The sequence below is a fragment of the Dermacentor albipictus genome, chromosome 1, assembly GCF_038994185.2.
Source record: "Dermacentor albipictus isolate Rhodes 1998 colony chromosome 1, USDA_Dalb.pri_finalv2, whole genome shotgun sequence".
NCBI lineage: Eukaryota > Metazoa > Arthropoda > Arachnida > Ixodida > Ixodidae > Dermacentor > Dermacentor albipictus.
In genome coordinates this window covers 301,430,696-301,450,919 of record NC_091821.1, presented here as the reverse complement: position 1 = coordinate 301,450,919, position 20,224 = coordinate 301,430,696, and the positions used below count along the sequence as shown (strand labels likewise).

Here is a 20,224-nt window from a genome sequence, read left to right as displayed (position 1 = left end):
TGTGACTGTGGAAACTCCTTTGCGAAAACTATGCTGACAATCTGTTAGTATTTCTTCCTGTTAAGGTGTTTGGTTATGTGCTTTAAGATAATGTGTTCTGGTAATTTACAGACAATGGATGTTAGTGAGAGTGGCCTGTAGTTAGCGGGTTCTATTTTACTTCCCGATTTATGAATTGGTTTTACTTCAGCTGTTTTCCAATCCTTAGGGAGGGTGCCTGAGGAGATTGATTGGTTAAAAATTAATAGTAAGTACTTGGCCATCCACTCAGCGTATGTGCGAAGGAATGCATTTGGCATACTATCAGCTCCCAGTGATTTCATTGAGTCTAAGTTAAGTAATAGGTTAGGTACGCCTGTTTCGGTTAGTGTGAGTGGTTCTAGCGGCTTATTTCTAGAGGAGCCTGCTTGTGGTAGTGTGCCGTTGCCCTCAGTGAAAACGGAGCAGAAATAGTGGTTAAGCAAGTTTGCAGAGTTTCTATTATCTTGAGGCTCCGTTGTCGTTATGGTTATTTTGGTTAATGTAGCTCCGGAACTTCGTGGGAGCAGTCTTCAAGAACTTAATCAGTGTATTATTAAAGTAGAACTGTTTAGCTCTCCTAATTTGTGATTTGATACGTTGCATAGCTGCGCTGAGATTTTCATGCGTAAATTGTAATGGGTTAGTTTTCAGCAATTTTCGCATTCGGTTTACTTTACGTTTTGCATGTATAACATCACGTGTCATTCATGGATTATGCCTAGTAAGTTTCTTTTTTCTGGTTGGTATGTAATTGGTTATACAATGAGATATACTGACGGTTAACGCGAGCCATAACGTATCAGTGCCCGTATTGCTGTTGTGTGAAAGTTGCAAAAACTAGTTGTATTCATTAATCAGGTAATCAAGTATACTAGTGTCATTAGCTTTACCATAGTGGGGGAAACGATGATTGGCTGAGGAGTAACGATGTCATGAAGGGTTATAGTGCAATAGGTGATTTTGTGATCAGAAATACCATCTAGTAAGCCTAATACAGTGCCGTCATTTATGAAGTGATTGCTGAGGAATATTAGATCTAGTATGGCACAGCTGGATCCCTGTACATGTGTAGGCTCAGTTACAATTGAGTAAGGCTGAACAATAACATTAAGTCCAGTAACACAATGGCACAGGGTTAATGATGCTGCTATGTTTGCCAGTTCACTTCAGGAACGCTAAAATCACCTGCGATTATTAATCTGGACCCTGATGCATATTGCTCCGTGTATTCATGCAATCGGTGCAAATTGTCGAGGCCGGGAGAAGGACTGCGATAGACGCAGCCTACGACAATATTGTGAGATGCGAAGCGCAGTTTACAAAGGATATCCTCAATGCCCGCAACATCTGGTAAGATTAAAGGTGGGATTTCTTTCTTTACTAGAATGGCCACGCCACAGCTTCGTGTTGTCTGGTCTTTCCGAATGATCGCGTAGTTGGCAAGGGCTATCTCAACATCTTTAATATCAGCTGTTACCCAAGTTTCTGTTAGTGTTAGGAAGTCAGGTTCATATGCAAGAATCAAGGCTTCAAGGGAATCCATTTTTTAAAATATGCTACGGGCATTTATGTTCAAAAAGGATAAGTTGGATATCAAGTTCGGCGGGAACGCAGGCTTTGAGGGCAGTGTTGCTGTTTTTTTTGGATCAGGATTGAGGAACCCGATTTCAAAGGAGCTATATTATTATTTTTTTCATTCCAGTAGAACATATCACCATTTATTCGTAGTTTATCATAGATTAATTTTGTCACTGGATTGTTTCCTTGATTGGGCAAAATTCCACAACTTCCTTCTTAAGTCTCGTATGCGTGGTGAAAAATCTTCAGAGATAGAAAAACATGACCCCTTTAGCTTGAAACAATTTCTCAAGACTTTAGTTTTGTCTCTAAAGTCGAGAAGTTTAAAAATATTTGGTCTTGTTTTAGTGGTATCCGGCCTGCCTAATCTACGAATGTGTTCGATACTTACAGCTTCGAGTTTCAGGACATTTATGCCAATTTTTTCATTTACTGTAAGTTGTAGTGTGTCTTCGTTTTCCTTGTCTTCTTCTGGCACACTATATACAATTAAATCTGATCGTCTGGAGCGATCTTCAAGAGTCTTAGTTCTAGCATTGAAACAACTTTCTGTAGATTAGTGACCTTTTCCGTGCAAGACGAAATCTTTTTGTCTAAGGTTGCAAGTTGCTCGAGTTTGTCTATTGCTGTTAAATGCTGTTACTTTTATTTCTTCTAAATCCTTCAGGATTTGTAGTTGCTGTGAAATTTTGGGTATATCAGAACCCGGGTGTGTTTCTATACCTCCAGCTAGTAGTAATAATTTGACGAGATCCACTATGTCAAAAATTAGTTCACACAGCAGCCCAGGGCATGTCAGCACAACTAAACAAAGCTCAATCGAATGCATGCAATTTTTAAAGCACTTTCTTACCTGCGCGATGTACCCAAGCGAGTTATCCATGTGCCCCTGCGGCCAGCTACCGTGACCCTGTGGGAATGTGTCATCCCTTCCCATGGCACGAAGCGATTGACGCCAACTGCCGTGCCCCACTTCTTGCCTGTCACAGAAAAAAAGATTGTTTCTATTATTGGTAGCAAGTTCTTGCGATTTTCTTCCGCCTGCGTTTTAAGGCCGTAGTCAAGTTGTGTGAAGATGTCGTGCTCTGAGCAGGGCCGAACTGCTAGAAAGTTCCCAGATAGCATTGTTCACATGGTGTGGTAATTGTTGGATGCATAACTCTTAAAGGTGTGCATGGCTTTCTTGTAATTGGTAAACACCTTAGTTACAGAGCAGCACGAGCTCTCCCCTTTTCCTGCATACTCGCTTGTGAAGACTACGCATTATTTGCATAACGCTCCTTGAAGGTTCTCTGAATAAACAAGCCATAGGTAACAATCTACCCAGGGACATTGGAACTTCAGGTTTCTTTTCTCTGTGCAGTACCAACCGGGAAGACTGGGAATTCTCAGGAATTTTGAGTAGTCTGAAAAACTCGGGGAATTTGTGCCTCTATCAGGGAAAATTCGCTGTAATTTTATTGAAAGGGACGGAAGTCGCAGTAATGCTGGCTCGAGTAACTGACAAGAATCGTAATGAATCGTCTTTAACGCCCTGTCCTCATGTGGAAGAGCTGCCAGTGTACAGTCAACGAGCAACTTTCCAGATTCCTGATAATTTCGACGGCTTCGTGGCACCATCACGTACCCCATAGAGCCTATCTGAACGTCTGAAATTTCGGGCGCAAGAACTCTTCACCGTCCGATTTTCTGGACATTTCGCCATGACTGCAGGTCCGAAAGGACATTAATCAAAGCCACCGTCACTGCCATTTTGATTACCTCGCCGCCTCGAACCGGCGCTCTCGCATGCAGATCCACTGGCAGCCGTAGCCGCCACTGCGGCAATGCTAGGCCTAACTGCTTCAACGTTCGCTATGAATCCTCTTGCCATTCGGTACCGTGTTTTATTGAAAGAATTCGCCGCTGTTAGCAATGGCATGGACTCCGCCTTTGTGATCCTCGCGATTGACTTAGAAGCTTGGAAAGCATGTAGCGTTGCATAATGCCGGTCCCGTAAAGTCAGCTTCGCCTCTGTACAGAAATGTTACTTGGTGAACCATATGCAAAAGTATTACAGTGAAGCATAGCAAGCGTGGGAAAGGACTATGCCACGGGACACAGCATGTATTCCTTAATTATACACGCGTCCACTCGGTAATTCCTGTCACAGTACGAGCATCGATATGCCTAATATGTGTACCAACAGGCCTTCAGAGTGTTTTCAAATGGGCCTGTGGTGGTTTGAGCCCTTAATTAACGGCAGTAAATGACATGCATTTTCTTTTTCAACTGGCCGATTTTTCGGACGTTTTCGCGGCCCCTAGGGAGTTGGAAAAATTGCATGTGGACTATGCAACTGTCCAAGAAGCTGCTTCAAATGGTCCGTGGGGTGAACAAGTCGCGGAAGGAAGACAAGAACAGAAAGGACCTACACACTGAGGAATGAACGGGAAAAGAAGCGTGCTGCCGTCGTTTTGAAGAAGCTTGAGCTGAAAGAACAAAGTATTGGCTGATGCCGAGATGCAGGTGTCTTTCATTCAAACCAAAATAAACTCTTTAAAGCAGTGAAGCACAACACTGAGGCTTCGTGCACGGGCTGAGAGTATGTCAGGACAGTTGAGGTTGACTTACGAGCTGTTGAGAGAAAATCTCAATTTTGACAATGTGCGGGCCTCATACCCTGAGCTTGCTATCAGTTGATAGAAATAGCTCGCTGCATAATCCGAGCGATTACAATGCTTGGACGCAGGGACCACATTATCGATCCCTCTTGGACTTCATTAGATCAGCAATTCTTTTTTCATTCATTTAATCATCCTTATTCACCCCCATCCTATACCCCTGTTTGCCCTGAGGCATTTACCCTCGCATTGAAAAAAAGAAGAAAGCTCATAATCGAAAATATTAGGAGCAATAAAAACAGTGCTAAACGACGGGACGAGTTAAGGGACACAGACAACAGCACTGACTAACAACCAAAGTGTCTTAATTCCTTCAGTCAGCATATATATGCTCCGCCACTATCTGAAACCACAGAATCTACAGAATTGGGCACGCGCAGGGGGAAATGCTATGGCCACCCTGAACCACACTGACTACATCTCCAAAATGGATTCACTTCTTCAAGATGGGTTGACGTATGTGAAAGTGAACAGGGATCTCACTCAGAAGGTAGAAGTAGATCTGCAGAAGTTGCTCACCAGCGTTTTCGTTTTTGTTCCTTGTGAGCAAAAACACCTTTACTACTGGCTAATCTGTCACAACGGCTCTGTTCCCACCTTGTACAGTTTGCCGAACGTGCTCAAGCCAGATTTACCTATGGGTCCTATCGGGGATTTTATGCATTCACTGTTGCACTGCCTGTTCGGATACCTTCACAGTGTGCTTCATTCTTTGGTAGGAAGAACTTCGAAGTTTATCAAGGACTCGCAGCATTTTGTTGAAAAGTTAACGCGTGCAACTGTTGACGACAATGGTCTCATTTCATTTATTTACTTGATATACCCTCAAGGCTGGAGCATTACAGAGGGGAGTGGGAAACAAGAAATACAAAGAAAAATATAGCAAGAATAAAAGCAGTATGTGAAACATAACAAATCAATGCATGATTGACATGGTTATATGAAAGTAGCAGGCCTAAAAATTGGATTTATCATACAAGTTAGCTATAACCAAATAAAGAATGAAACATAACAAAATAAAGCAAGAATAAACATTGCTAGTATAAACGTAGCAGGTACAAGATAGGCTCTATTTATACAATATTAGCTATGGCGTTTTTAAAAAGTTCCTGATTTAGTAGCAATATTTTCGGGAAGGTTATTCTACCGGTCAGGTGTGTGTGGGAAAAATGAAAGTGAAAAGGAATTTGTTCCGAAGGAATGTATGCCGACTTTGTTAGCATGGGCTAATCTTCAGGATATGTATTGCGGTGACTGAAGCAGTTCATTGTGTAATTCTGGGTGATGAAAGATTTTATGAAATATATAGGGACGAAGTTGTTTGCGGCGTGATGCGAGAGAAGGCAAGCTCAAACTTGATTTCTCGGTGGTTATGCTTGCAGTTCTGTTATAATTAGACAGCATAAAACAGACTGCATTATTCTGGACAACTTCAAGAGAATTTTTAATGTTTTCCTTACCTGGATCCCAAACAGACGTGGCATATTCCAACTTTGGACGCATTTGTGTACTATAAAGCATCAGTCTTAAGGCAGATAGGGAAAGTGAAAAGTTGCGACATTCGATGTAACTTTTCATTTGATCCACATGTGTCCCGGTTGAACTTGCCATGCAATTCTGCAGAAACCTTTTAGAAAGTGATTGTGGACTGCCTTCCTGCACAGCCATCGATAAAGAAGACTTGTGCTATCTCCTGGACTTCGGCTTGCAGAACCCCTATTTTGTGTTCAACAAGTCTTTTTACAACCAGGTTTATAGAATGGCCATGGGTGCTTCAGTCTCTGTGGTTTGTGCCCCCTTGTGCTAGAAGCTACAGAAGACTAGGTAGTGGCATGCTTAGATCTGGCCCCTAGGTTTTCTTGTTTTTCTACGTCGAGAATTTCTTTTGCATACTTTGCACATTTTTACCACTTGAACTCCATCGATGCAAGGTTTACCCTGGAGGAAAAGAAAAATGGTTGCATTGCATTTCTGGAAGCTCTTATTGAGCATGCTGACAAAGGGCTTGCCACAAATGTGTACCACAACCCACACATACTGTGGGGCACCTCGACTTCAGTCAACTCACCCCGTCGGACACAACTAGTCACTAGCCTCAGTGCTTTTTGAACGGGCCTTGTCTACATGCTTTCATCCCAACAGATGACGCGGAGAACTGAGCTGTATAAGACAGGACTTGAGCACTAATGGTCAACCTCGCACCCTACTGGACCTGACAGGAATGTCGGACCTCAGCACCTATCCGCTTTGCAGCTCCTAAGGAAAATGCATTCCCATGTGCGTGTGGTGTAAGTGAAGCACTGGCCAGGATTTTTAATAACTATGATGTATGGGTGGCTCATATTCTCTCCAGAAAGCTTCGCAGTGAGCTAGTGCATGTGTTGGATCCTATCAAGTGTGACCTTTTTCCAGGCATTATTTACAAGATTGCTTGTAAAGACTGTGATGCAACCTACATTGGTGAATCGGGCAACTTTAGGGAAAAAAAAAAAGAAGCACAACGTGGCAAAGGCAAACACTGCACTGAATGCGCAAGAAGACAAGACTACATCATCAACTGGGACGCTGCAGCTGTCATTGCCAGGGAACAATCCCTGTCTGTATGCTTACTACTTGAATCATTCTACATCTAGACAACACCACATGTGATTAACAGATCATGGGGCAATGTATCAGATACCTACCCGTGCTCACTGCGCCATTTTCCCAGTACAACAGCAAGGACTGTACATCTTTGTTGTTCTTGTGAGCAGTGGGCCCATAGGGGCCTCAAAACGTCAACCTTAATTTTTCTTTATTTTTCCAGATTTTGGCGAGCGTTAATTTCTGCTTCAGTAGCTATGCTATGCTGGCATTTCTTGATTTGATCTAAGTTTTCACCATGATGGCATGGTACAAAAGAACCTCCCTCTCTAGCCTCCTTGTATTTTTCCAGGTAATTCTTTGTTATTTGCAAAAGAATGGCTTGGTGGCCTGATTTCTGGTCTCACGATAACAGGAAAAGCCTATGTAGGAGTACCGTTGTTCCTTTGACTCACAATTCCTATGCAAGCTGTCATGCTGTTTTCTGATGGCAGGCTGTCTGGCTGCACAACTTGAATTGATGTGCTTCTAGATTATTTTAAAGATATTGCCACTGTCAAATAATTTGATTCATAGTATTGATGGCCTACTAAAGAACTGAATTGCTTTATCATTCTTTTATTTACAGCCATATAGATTACTGTGCTAAAACACAGGGCATATTTAACACTGCTACAGCATTTGAAATATCGGGCCATCAATATATTCTCCTTGAGTATATTCTTTTGTAGGCCGTCCAAAATGCTTCAAGGGGACCCATATGCTTTACTTGGCACAATACATATAGCTAGGGTTTAAAGGGCAGAGGAGGTAAGGCGAATGGGCGAGGCAATGACCGAGGGTGTGCTAGTGGTGAGGGTGTAGAATTGAAAAGAAAGGTGCGCTATTCAATGTTGGTAGAGGAATGTGAGGTAGCGCTGTGTGGCAGCTAGTTGATTCGTCACTGTAGGTTCCTTATTTCGTGGAAGGGGCCTGGACGACGGGGGGGATTATTTGCTCCTTTGGAGGTCAGTGAACTATTGTCTTTCTGCAAGAAAGAATAAAAGAAGTCGCAGAAAATGGTGCTCATGGAAAAAAAATGTCATAAATACGTAACTAAAAGAACAAAAAGAAAGGGAGAAAAAAAAACACCTAAGCAACCCAATGAAAAATGAGTGCTTTTGCCTACAGTTCGAAATTTAGCGTAGTGAATAAGATTCTAAAGCTCCCTTTGAAATACTTACGACGGTTGCAATGTCCTGAACTTATGGATGAGGTATGATTCTCTGTATTTTCTGTCTCGTGCACCGGAAATTTGACTGTAGGATGGAGAGTTTAATTTCATCAAAGTTATGACCCGGTTGATTGAAATTCTCGGTGATGGCTTTGGGAAGCAATTTAGCTGTGTCTGTGCGATGTCCGTTTAATGTGACATTCATTGATTGTCCCATTTCACCGATATATTGTTTTGTACAGAAGGAACATTCAAGCATATAAATTGCATCGGAACTAGTGCAAGTAAAGCCAGTTCTCACTTCGTGTGTAGCTATTTGCAGTGCTTTTAAGTTAATATCACTTGGAAGGTGCCTTTAAGTTTAGCATCTAGTGGAAGAATATGTTTTTATTATGGGGGAATGATGTTGGCTGACTTTTACGTGCATTAACATATCTTTAAAGTTTCTGTTGCGGCGATAGGTCACCCTTGGTACCACTGGGAACGGTTTTCTTAGACACTTGTTACTTGTTAATATTCGGTGGTATTTTTGTAGGATGTTGTGTATGTTTGAAAGGGCATTAGAGTATTTTGTTGGTGGTCTCTCAGGTTCTGTGTTAAGCTGTTTCTTAGCTAATTCCGAGTGCCTCTCCAATCTTGATGGGACGTCATAAGGCCTGTTGAGAAGAACTTGTGGATAGTTTCTTTCCGCTTGTGTTGCTTTAACGTCATTTAGATGGTGGATATAATCGTTGTCTTCGCTACAGATTCTTCTTATTTGTTTTACTTGTCTGACAAAAATTCTTCTCTTGCAGTGTTTGAAGTGATGACTGGTGTAGTCAAGTATTGCTGTCTATCTGTAGCCATCCGATAAAGTGTCATTCTCAGTTTTTCATTCTTTATGTAGACCATTGTGCTGGGGAAGTTGATTTGACTAGGAGAGTGGTGAGCAGTGAGTTTAATACTTTGGTGAAACGCCCAATTAGGTCGGCTAGCGTGCTTGTGCGGTGTTCCCATATTATAGATATGTTGTCAGTGTAACACAGATAGGTGTGGGGTTTTAAAGGGCATGATTTTATCAGGTTTGCTTCAAGCTGTCCCATGAATGTGTTGGCATGCGCAGAACGAATGCTGTTCCCACGCTTGTGCCAAAATTTGCAGGTAGTGAATAGAATCAAATTCTAGATAGTAGAGCGTCAGAACCAACATGAGGAATGACAGGTAAATTTCAGGAGCGTGTGCTTGAATATCGACTGCGAGGGACTTCGATGCAGCTTTAATTCCTTCACTCATGTTATTGTAAAGGGCAGAAACATCTAAAGTGAGCAGAATAACGCAGTTGGAAAGGATTTGGTTAGGGTTAACGCAGTTGATAATTTGCAGGAAGTCGGGCACGTCTTTAACAAAAAAAGGGAGGGTGGTCAGGTTGTTTGAGAGGTAGCAAATTAAGAATTTATATAGTGACTCAATAGTACTTCACATTCCTCCACTGATGTGGAATAGCACACCTTTCTTTTCAATTCTACATCCTCGCCGCTAACACAGCCTCATTTGTTGCCTCGCCCACACACCTTACCCCCTCTCTCCTTTAGAAGAATCATGACATATATATACTGTGCTGAGGAAAGCATATGTCCCCTTGAAAAAGTCAATTCCACTTGTCAAAATGTTGGCTCCTGCTTTTACGTTGTTCTCTTTTTGCTCATGTGTAGTGATGTCTAAGTAAGTGTGTTTTAAAAATACTAGCATAAATGGTAATGCAGCGAATACAGCAAACGTATCAGTAGGTAACAGATTATTAAAATAGCAAATAGAAACATATCAGATAAACATTAAACATTAGACAGTTCAATGTGAAATTATTCACTGTATAAAACACTCATGAAGCACAAATAACAGCAGGATACGTTTCTCCATGTTGCAAGAACATAACTGAATAAGAACATGAATGAACGCATGGCAAAATAGTTTAAAAAATAGTTCACATAGTAAAGTTAATGTGGGGTTCGCTACATCTTTGTATCTATTAATAATTGATGAAAGATTATGTTTTAAGGACTGCACTACTAATTGAAAGTTTTTTACACAAATTGTCAATGCGGGAATCCCAAGTGAGATACGAACTAAATGTGATGCCAAGAATTTTATATTCATTGACAATTCCAATCCTGTGTCAGTCACAGTATGTATCCTGTTACAAGTTAATTACTCTATTTTGGGCACAGAAAAAAGTACCTTAGTTTTAGTTGTGTTGAGTTTAAAACAGAATAGGCCCAAATGGTAGTTTTTCAAGGAGGCGATTAAATATTGACACTAGGTTGCTTTCGTCATGGCCAGAAAGCAAGATAGTGCTGTCATTTGCATATATAATAAATTTGAATATAATAAATTTTGAGCTTGTGTCTTTACTGACAATATCGTCTATGTATCCATCAAACAAAAGAGGACCTAAAAATACTGCCTTAGGATATGCCGCCTTGAAGAAGACAGGTCCACTTATTGAAACGCTGGCTCCTGCTTTCACCTTGTTCTCGTTTTGCTCATCGTCTTGAATTTCAATCTCCCGCCTTCCCCCTGTTTTGCCTTGGGGTATGCTGTACAAGGTGGGAAGATGAATGGTAATTGCCAATACAACTGAGTCCTGCTTGTTAATATGAACGGAATAATTCGAACTGCCTACCATGAACCTCGTAATGTGAAAGTCTGCATAACTATATTATGGTTGCGTCATACTCATGCTAATGGGTATAGCATACCAGGTTCAAAACTAATCAGCGCTAGCTCAGGCCAACCTGTCTGCCTTTTTTCAAATAAATGGGGTCAATGAGTATTGACACTGGGCATGTGTTGCTCTTCATCTTTGGGGCCATCTTGAATTGCTGGGTGTGTGGCATTCTTCAGTGACACAAAAGCTGTGGAAAATTTCTCTGGAAGGAATCGGTATCCACGCAGGGGATAATATTCAAGTTTTATGGAATTTTTTAATATCGCTTGTGGTAGACAGCATAATCCTTGTCCTTGAGCTGGATCATTCGACAAGGCGGACATTACTAGCACGAGAAATCGAAACGCATATTAAACTCATTTTTTTAAAATTCACTAACTTAATTACCTGCTTTATTCGGAGGTTTGTGCTTAGGGACAGCTAGGGGACTTTATTGTATAATTACATGCTTTATGTGTTATATATTGTTTTTTGATTTCGCGGAACAGAGCTATGCTTGCTCGCATTGCGTTGTAGGTCAAAATGCACTGGTTATTAGCCCGGAGATCTTTGAGTGGTGCCCTCCCACGTGTGATGTCATTGGGGGGACTCACGTGCGCTTGCATCGTGACGGCAATTTGAAGCTGTTGGCCTATGTGCTCTGCTCGAGTATTCCAAGTGCGAGTTGACAGGTTTGTAGAAGAGTATATGTGGAATGTTCTAGAATACGGTTGCATGCAAAATCGAGAGGAGTTGCAGTCGTCGCGATGCCCAGAGTGGACAGCTCCTGGCGTCATCTGCTAGTTGTCAGTGTGTACACGTGCCTGTATGGCAGTCGTTTTTCATCATTGCAGTTCCGTTGAGGTGGCGTGCTCATAACAATGAACTTCAGCATTTGGCCTTCAGCTGCCGTCTCTGTGCTGCAATACTGTGTTTGGCTGTACAGCGTGTTTGGCCACCTGCTCTGTTCGCTGCAGACTTTCCCATTTTGTTGCTGCCCGGTGTGCTAAGCGTATCATGTAAGATGGTCTATGCCATTCTCAGGAAACTACGTGGTTACTGTGGCACGTTAATGTATGTACCGCGTTAGCGGCATTTCATTCTTGGCTCCTACCATGGGTAGCAAGCACACTGCACGAGTGAGGTTCATCAATCAATGAGAATTAGTGCTATTGCATAACAAAAACCAGCTGCAACCTTTGCTTAGACCGCAATTTTCATAATAGTATATTGTTCTGTAAACGTGGCATACATATTCAGAAATGAAACAAGAAAATTGAGAAGCTTATGTTGGCTGGTACTTGACTGAACAAGTAGCTGGAGCGCTAAACACGCACCACATAAACGCACTAAATAAACACACACACAAAGTTACAATGAAATGTTCACAGGCTTTCTGGCATTTTCTTACTCTTTATAACGCTAAAGTGATGCTTTTGGAGTCGTTGCTGGCAGTCTGAAAGTGCGTTGAACTTGGGAATAGTCTTATGCTAGCCTCAACAAACGTAGAGTTCTTGTGTTAGAAAATCATAAAACAATTTATTTGCAAGAAAATAGGGTAAAGCATGCTTGACAATTACGAAACATGATAGATACAGTCGCCGACCGTTTATTCGGACCTCACGGGGACTGCGGAAATGTCCGAATAAATAGGTGTCCGAAAAAGCAGATTAAGAAAAAAAAATGATATCCTTTACTTCCACGCGCTTATTCGGGCTCGGCAGTAGGCTTGAAGAAATCGTGAATGCGCCGTTGCACACTGTTCTGTTTACGCGCAATCAAATAAGCCTGAATCTCGGAGAGGGTTGTACGGTCACTATAGGTGGCTGAGAGCAGTCACTGCTTGTACACGCTCCGCGTGCGACGGCAGCGCAGACGTGGTGCGTCATCTTCCGACCCAGAGTCATCGTCCAGCGGTGCAGCAGAAACCTGAAGAATGATCTCGCCGTCGTCGAGTTCTGTGCATCTCAGTATAGCAGTGTCAGCACCTGTGAAACTGTCAAATGAGACGTTGTCCGGAATCGCAATGCAACCACTCCGCAGGTCTCGGCAGAACTAAAGCCCCTCCATCCACGCGCCACTGCCGCTTTCTTAAGTAGCAACAACCCTTGTTGTGCGCTGCCTTTTCCCCTTACACCAAATCCGGTTCCGGCATTTCCGGTTTCAAAATTTCCGGTTCCGGCGTTTCCGCTTCCTGGAGCTGCGCTGCAGGAATTACTGCTTTGACTGCTGTTAGACGATGGTGAGACGCCCGCGCGTGCTTAGCAGAGCTGTGGCAGTCACCATGAGAGGAATGCAAAGGGGACAAGCTGTTGTATTCCGCTGAAGTAGTAGTTCGCGGTCGCTGTTTTCCAAATGCAAGAAAAATGGCAGTGCTCTGCAAGCGCCCAGGCACTATATTCCACTGTACGTTGTCTCTCGTGGCACAACCAGTCGCAGGTTGACGCGAATCAGTGAACACGATCAGATCGCTGATTACAATAGGCGGTGGTTCTTGGATGGAATCGCATTCACAGTTTGAACCGCAGCTGGTGCTATCAAAGCCTCTCCATCGACGCGAAAGTAAACAACAACAACAACAAAAAAAACATAGCGTCACTTTTACTCGGAACAGGAAGCTGCAGTAAAGTGGAAAGTTACCAGCAAGGAAGCTGCAGCTACGTAAGTTACGCTTGACGCCAGAAGCTAAGTGGTTATTGGGAGAGGAGCGTGGAGGAGGAGGGTAGGTTAGCGGTACTTAACCTCGTTGGCGGAAACGTGTATGGAGCGGCTTTGGGAGCACATCGGAAGGCGACAAATCTTAGGCCTCCAGGCACCCTCTTGCTGGCATTCCCCAGCGCAGTCTGCGCGGACACTGTCAGCGCCATTAGACACTTGAAACGATGTTTCCGTATGCCGCGTTGGATTACCGGAACCTCGACACAGCACACAAAGCAAACACCACCATGCCGACACCAGTCGCACAAACGAAAAACGTGGCCTACTCGCAGCCTCGTGCGCGAAGAAACAAATCAACTGCTGGATTGTCTTGACATGGCTTACTAAGCTGAAACCGGAACTGCTGTAGAGCCACTCTATTGAACCAGGCAGAAACAATGATGATGAGCGGGGATTTTCAGTAGTGCCACTTCGTGGGGCATTAAAGGGAAGCTGAAAGGTCGCACACTATACTAATGGGCGACTTTAATGCCAAGGTAGGCAAGAAGCAGGCTGGAGACAAGGCAGTGGGCGAATATGGCATAGGCACTAGGAATAGCAGGGGAGAGTTATTAGTAGAGTTTGCGGAACAGAATAATATGAGGATAATGAATACCTTCTTCCGCAAGCGGGATAGCCGAAAGTGGACGTGGAGGAGCCCGAATGGCGAGACTAGAAATGAAATAGGCTTCATACTCTGCGCTAACCCTGGCATCATACAAGATGTGGATGTGCTCAGCAAGGCGCGCTGCAGTGACCACAGGATGGTAAGAACTCGAATTAGCCTAGACCTGAGGAGGGAACGGAAGAAACTGGTACATAAGAAGCCGATTGATGAGTTAGCGGTAAGAGGGAAAATAGAGGAATTTCAGATCAAGCTACAGAACAGGTATTCGGCTTTAACTCAGGAAGAGGACCTTAGTGTTGAAGCAATGAACGACAATCTTGTGGGCATCATTAAGGAGTGTGCAATGGAAGTGGGTGGTAACTCCGTTAGGCAGGATACCAGCAAACTATCGCAGAAGACGAAAGATCTGATCAAGAAACGCCAATGTATGAAAGCATCTAACCCTACAGTTAGAATAGAACTGGCAGAACTTTCGAAGTTAATCAACAAGCGTAAGACGGCTGACATAAGGAAGTATAATATGGATAGAATTGAACATGCTCTCAGGAACGGAGGAAGCCTAAAAACAGTGAAGAAGAAACTAGGAATTGGCAAGAGTCAGATGTATGCGTTAAGAGACAAAGCCGGCAATATTATTACTAATATGGAGGAGATAGTTCAAGTGGCTGAGGAGTTTTGTAGAGATTTATACAGTACCAGTGGCACCCACGACGATAATGGAAGAGAAAATAGTCTAAGAGGAATTCGAAATCCCGAAGGTAACGCCGGAAGAAGTAAAGAAAGCCTTAGGAGCTATGCAAAGGGGGAAGGCAGCTGGAGAGGATCAGGTAACAGCAGATTTGTTGAAGGATGGTGGTCAGATTGTTCTCGAGAAACTGGCCACCCTGTATACGCAATGCCTCATGACCTCGAGCGTACCGGAATCTTGGAAGAACGCTAACATAATCCTAATCCACAAGAAAGGGGACGCCAAAGACTTGAAAAATTATAGACCGATCAGCTTACTGTCCGTTGCCTACAAAGTATTTACTAAGGTAATTGCAAATAGAATCAGGAACACCTTAGACTTCTGTCAACCAAAGGACCAGGCAGGATTCCGTAAAGGCTACTCAACAATAGACCATATTCACACTATCAATCAGGTGATAGAGAAATGTGCGGAATATAACCAACCCTTATATATAGCTTTCATTGATTACCAGAAAGCGTTTGATTCTGTCGAAACCTCAGCAGTCATGGAGGCATTACGGAATCAGGGTGTAGATGAGCCATATGTAAAAATACTGGAAGATATCTATAGACCGTTTTTTCGTAGGCGCCGCCATTTTGTGAACGCAGTGGCGCCGCCTATGAGCAGCGCCATACTCGCTTGGGTGAAAGCGATGTTTTGCATGGCAGGTATACGCTCGGCGGTAGGTTCTGGCGTTTGTTTTCGCTGTCGTGCGGCCTGTTTGGTATGACGCGCGTTTTCTACGTGGTAAACGGTTCCGTGAGACGTGCGGAAGTGGTTTAAGGCGTCACGGCCGGAATTTCTGCTGGCGTTGAGGTGGACGGAACACGCAGCGCAACGTGTGCGCGCATAGTTGAGCCTACAATCGGCCTCGGAGCTCAGTTGTGTATTTCTGAATGTTCCAATCACTAATGTGACCTTATTGCAGTATTATCCTCTATTTCTAAGCTGCGGTTTAGGAGCCATGAAACGTAAGCGACGATCGTAACAGCGTGGGTACCGTTCTGCTACGATAGGAGTTGTGCTGTTATACTTTGACAAGCGTTCACTGTTCGCTGCAGGTTACATTGCGTGACAGTACTTGGTTCGATTGATGAGGTTTCCGCCCCAGAATAAAATAGTTTTGGCAAGTAATAGCAGCATACCTTACAGTCTGAATAAAGCTTGTCCAGCAAAGGGACTGTTTACGAACTGCGCGAGCGTCCTAAGCAGTGGTATGTGCTGGATTACATATATCTTTGTTCTATATGCCGCATGGTCCAAGCATACGGCATCAGCGGTTATATATTTATAAACGTTGTGCGGCGTGACTACGCGAGGTCCTACTGCGGCGTTAGCCCGTTTTATATTGCTTTTTCGAGAAAGAGGATGACAACCGATTTTTTTTTTCGGTTGCGTTCGTTCCGTTCTCTACAACGCACTCACGTATTACGGAAATTTTGTCCTCAAAAATAGGCATCGCATTCTTTTTATGCGATCCATCTCATAATTATGGCTGTATATAGGCCAAAATGGCAATGCCGAAGCGCACAGCTTACGTATGTATCGTGCTGGTTCACCGAACGCAGTAATCGCTGTGTTGAGCAGCGCCATCGGCCTCATGCAGGAAGGCTAGCATAGACATATGGTAATTTGAGGCCTACTAGCCTTGAAATGCGCGAGAACGATGCCGGTGCATCAGAAATATTTGATAGCGCTGCCGCTTAGATGTTTCTTAGTTGCCTTAGGTTGGCCGTTCACCAACGTGCGCTCTTATGGTTTATGTTTTACTCCCTCTACGCCAAGCGAGCAGATACAGATTTACCATTTCATGCTGCTAATGCAGAGACACCGGTTTTCTTTGTTGAATTAAAACCGATATAAGCAAAATAGTTCAAAACACATGCACACCGCGACTGATAATGTACGTACACCGCGGCTGATAAAGCGCGTCACATTTTTGCGCCCCCAAGAGATATTTCCGCCTACTGTAGTTACCGATGCACCGAAAGGCCTCCCTGACGACCTTATATGAACGGACATGGCGTAAACTTCACAAAGTACGATCTAAAACATCTCGAAATCGTTCCGCAGCACGCGACAGCAATACCTTCAAGCAGCGCCGCGCCGGATCGCCCAAGCCAGAGAGGAGGAAAGGCTCTCCGCGCGACCTATCCTCCTCGCCCGATGAAACGCTCCAAAGCCACCGTAGTCCTCCATAAAGCAAGCAACAAAATCCCAATAAAGAAAGGCGTCAGGCAGGGAGATACGATATCTCCAATGCTATGCACAGCGTGTTTACAGGAGGTATTCAGAGACCTGGATTGGGAAGAATTGGGGATAAAAGTTAATGGAGAATGCCTTAGTAACTTGCGATTCGCTGATGATATTGCCTTGCTTAGTAACTCAGGGGACCAATTGCAATGCATGCTCACTGACCTGGAGAGGCAAAGCAGAAGAGTGGGTTTAAAAATTAATCTGCAGAAAACTAAAGTAATGCTTAACAGTCTCGGGAGAGAACAGCAATTTACAATAGGCAGCGAGGCACTGGAAGTCGTAAGGGAATACATCTACTTAGGGCATGTAGTGACGGCGGATCCGGATCATGAGACGGAAATAATCAGAAGAATAAGAATGGGCTGGGGTGCGTTTGGCAGGCATTCCCAAATCGTGAACAGCAGGTTGCCATTATCCCTCAAGAGAAAATTATATAATAGCTGTGTCTTACCAGTACTCACCTACGGGGCAGAAACCTGGAGGCTTACGAAAAGGGTTCTACTCAAATTGAGGACGACACAACGAGCTATGGAAAGAAGAATGATAGGTGTAACGTTAAGGGATAAGAAAAGAGCAGATTGGGTGAGGGAACAAACGGGAGTTAATGACATCTTAGTTGAAATCAAGAAAAAGAAATGGGCATGGGCAGGACATGTAATGAGGAGGGAAGATAACCGATGGTCATTAAGGGTTACGGACTGGATGCCAAGGGAAGGGAAGCGTAGCAGGGGGCGGCAGAAAGTTAGGTGGACGGATGAGATTAAGAAGTTTGCAGGGACGGCATGGCCACAGTTAGTACATGACCGGGGTTGTTGGAGAAGCATGGGAGAGGCCTTTGCCCTGCAGTGGGCGTAACCAGGCTGATGATGATGATGATGATGATGATGATGTTGGAATGGAGGGTTAATGTCAAGGTTGTCAAGTATGCATCTTCTGGTAATGAATTTTTCTATTCTGTAATGGTGTGCATTGTTGTGAAAGTCGAAGGCCCGTGCGGCCACGAAGGTTCCGTGGATGGTGCCATGCTAAGTGCCGGGAAAAAGTTCCGAGCGACGTTCAAGTGATGAGACAAGGCTTTATCTACAAATGTACATGATCGAGCTTTACAAAAACGGCTCCCTCTATCGGAGCACACTACATGCTAGAGTCTTTGCATGTCCGAGCCTTTTCTCTCATGGCTGCCCAGATCCGCTTTTTATCCCGTTTATTTCCCTCTTTCACTCGTCGAGGGAATTCAATAGCCAATCACAAACGCGGAACCGTTCAGAATATCCCGCCCTCAACGTCCCACATTTTTTTGCCAGACGAGAGTCCTCTACAATGGCCCCTTTCATCAATCAGTGGCCTCTTCGTGATGGTCAATCTGTCAGGATCGGGAGACTGGCCTTCGCGGCAGTCGTGGGGCGGCGTTCTCGTCTTGAAGTGAGCTGTCATTGTTTGCGCGTCACCGTCAACGCCAGGTCCAGCCGTAGTCCGGGCGGGGACTCGTCTCGCCTGTGAGCTCTGGGCGGTGTAAGAGTTGGGGTCGGGCATGAAATAAGTGGTAGCCGGCCCATGCCGTCGTCCGACTCATTCACGCTAAGGACTTTGTTGAAGAGAGGGACCTGTTATCATCGAGAACGAGGAATGTGGGATTTACAATATCTGCATGAACCGTGGAGAATGTTATATTTCATCAGTCTAACATGGCTGAAAAAAGAAAGCACACCGAACAGCCGACAACGGCTGCTTAAAAACCCCCTGTCCTCCCTAGATCCCCAGGGGAGGGAAAACTGCCGTTCAACCTTCGTCCGATGGGAGCGTCCAAAGTCATCGTAGTCGACCCGCGTTTGAGGGGGAAGGTTCACAAACTCACTCCCGCACTTTGGTTTCACTGAACACACCGAGGGGATAGGGTCGTCGTAGACAGGGGTTGATACGCTTGACCCAAGCTGGCGCCTCTTGATCCCAGAGCTGACCCCGCAGCTAGCCGCCGCGTCTGTCCATTGACTGACGACTTCTGAGGCCCCTGAGAAAGCACCACAAAACACCCTTTTCCAGGAGTTCTCTTGCTCCAAGTAGACCGTGAAGGCGACAGCGAATCAACTAACAATACTCGGTTCGCCGAACGTGGCTAGACTCGCACACGTGAGGTTGAGCTGCCGTGCGCATTCGTTGACGCTTTACGTGGCTTTCTGTACGAGCTCCTGCAGCTCCGCGTCCGAACAGCCGCTCCATATGGTGGTGCCGTCCGCATAGAGGGCAGGGGAGACCCCTGGTATTGCACAAGTTCGCGCGCGATGTTTAGCATCGCGACATTGAAGAGCAAGGGGGATAGCTCTGGCCCTTGGGGCGTTCCAAAGCTGCCCTGGTTGAATTCTGAAGAGTTCTCTGTGTGAATGGTGACCGTCCAATCTGTGAGAAAGTTGGAGATATACTTACAAGCACGCTCTCCAATGCCTAGTCCATTAGGTTCCCTCAATATTATTGCATGGTGAACGTTATTGAAGGTCCCGCGAAGGTCAAGTCCGAGCACAGGTTTGCTGTCTAGACCTGGACTCTGCTTAATTATATCCTTCTAAAGTTGGAGCATGACATCCTGATAGATAAGTGCTTACGAAAGATTAATTTTGGCTGAAGAAATCCCCGGCTTCTCCACGTACGCCGTTAGTCGGCTGACAATAACGTGTTCTAGCAATTTACATTGGCATGACTTAAGGGATATGGGGAGTAAGTCATCGGGGTTAGTGGGTTTGCCTAGTTTTGGAATAAAGATTACCCTGGCGTCTCGCCATTGCTTGAGGCGGGTTCCCGTCTTCAACCGTTGGTTAAAATATTTTGTGAGTGCAGCAACCTGTCGAGGTTGCGAAGCATTTTATTAGATACCTGATCCGGCCCCGATGCCGACGTTGTTTTGAGGTTGGCTCAACCTCAGTAATCCGGGTTGGGAGATCTCGTGTAATTTACGTGGGGAGCTTTCGTCTGCCAGGGGAGGTGTTTATCGCGTAAATCTTGGAAAAGACTTGCAAGGTCATCTTTGCGTTAATTGCTGTTATTTTTTATAGGATTTATTTACCCGCTTTACGTAGATTCGATTATGTGCGTTGGATCTGCACGGTTGTTTCCTTCTTTGATTTAATCGCTAATTGTGTGTCACTGCGTAGTTGGCCAATCCTCCAGAATGGGTGTGCCT

The 20,224-nt window shown here is 44.4% G+C and overlaps 1 protein-coding gene and 1 long non-coding RNA gene across 7 annotated transcripts in view; one reads left to right on the top strand and one right to left on the bottom strand.

Moving 5' to 3' along the window:
- The window catches only part of pico, a 263,380-nt gene that overhangs the window by 19,298 nt on the left and 223,858 nt on the right, over positions 1–20,224 (top strand). The window lies entirely within an intron of this gene.
- LOC135921236 (uncharacterized) overlaps positions 1–20,224 on the bottom strand; it is a 227,896-nt gene that overhangs the window by 128,999 nt on the left and 78,673 nt on the right. For both annotated transcript variants that reach the window (XR_011511263.1, XR_011511264.1), the window contains exon 3: positions 2,453–2,579. This is a non-coding gene — a long non-coding RNA (uncharacterized lncRNA). The remainder of the gene's footprint in view (positions 1–2,452; positions 2,580–20,224) is intronic.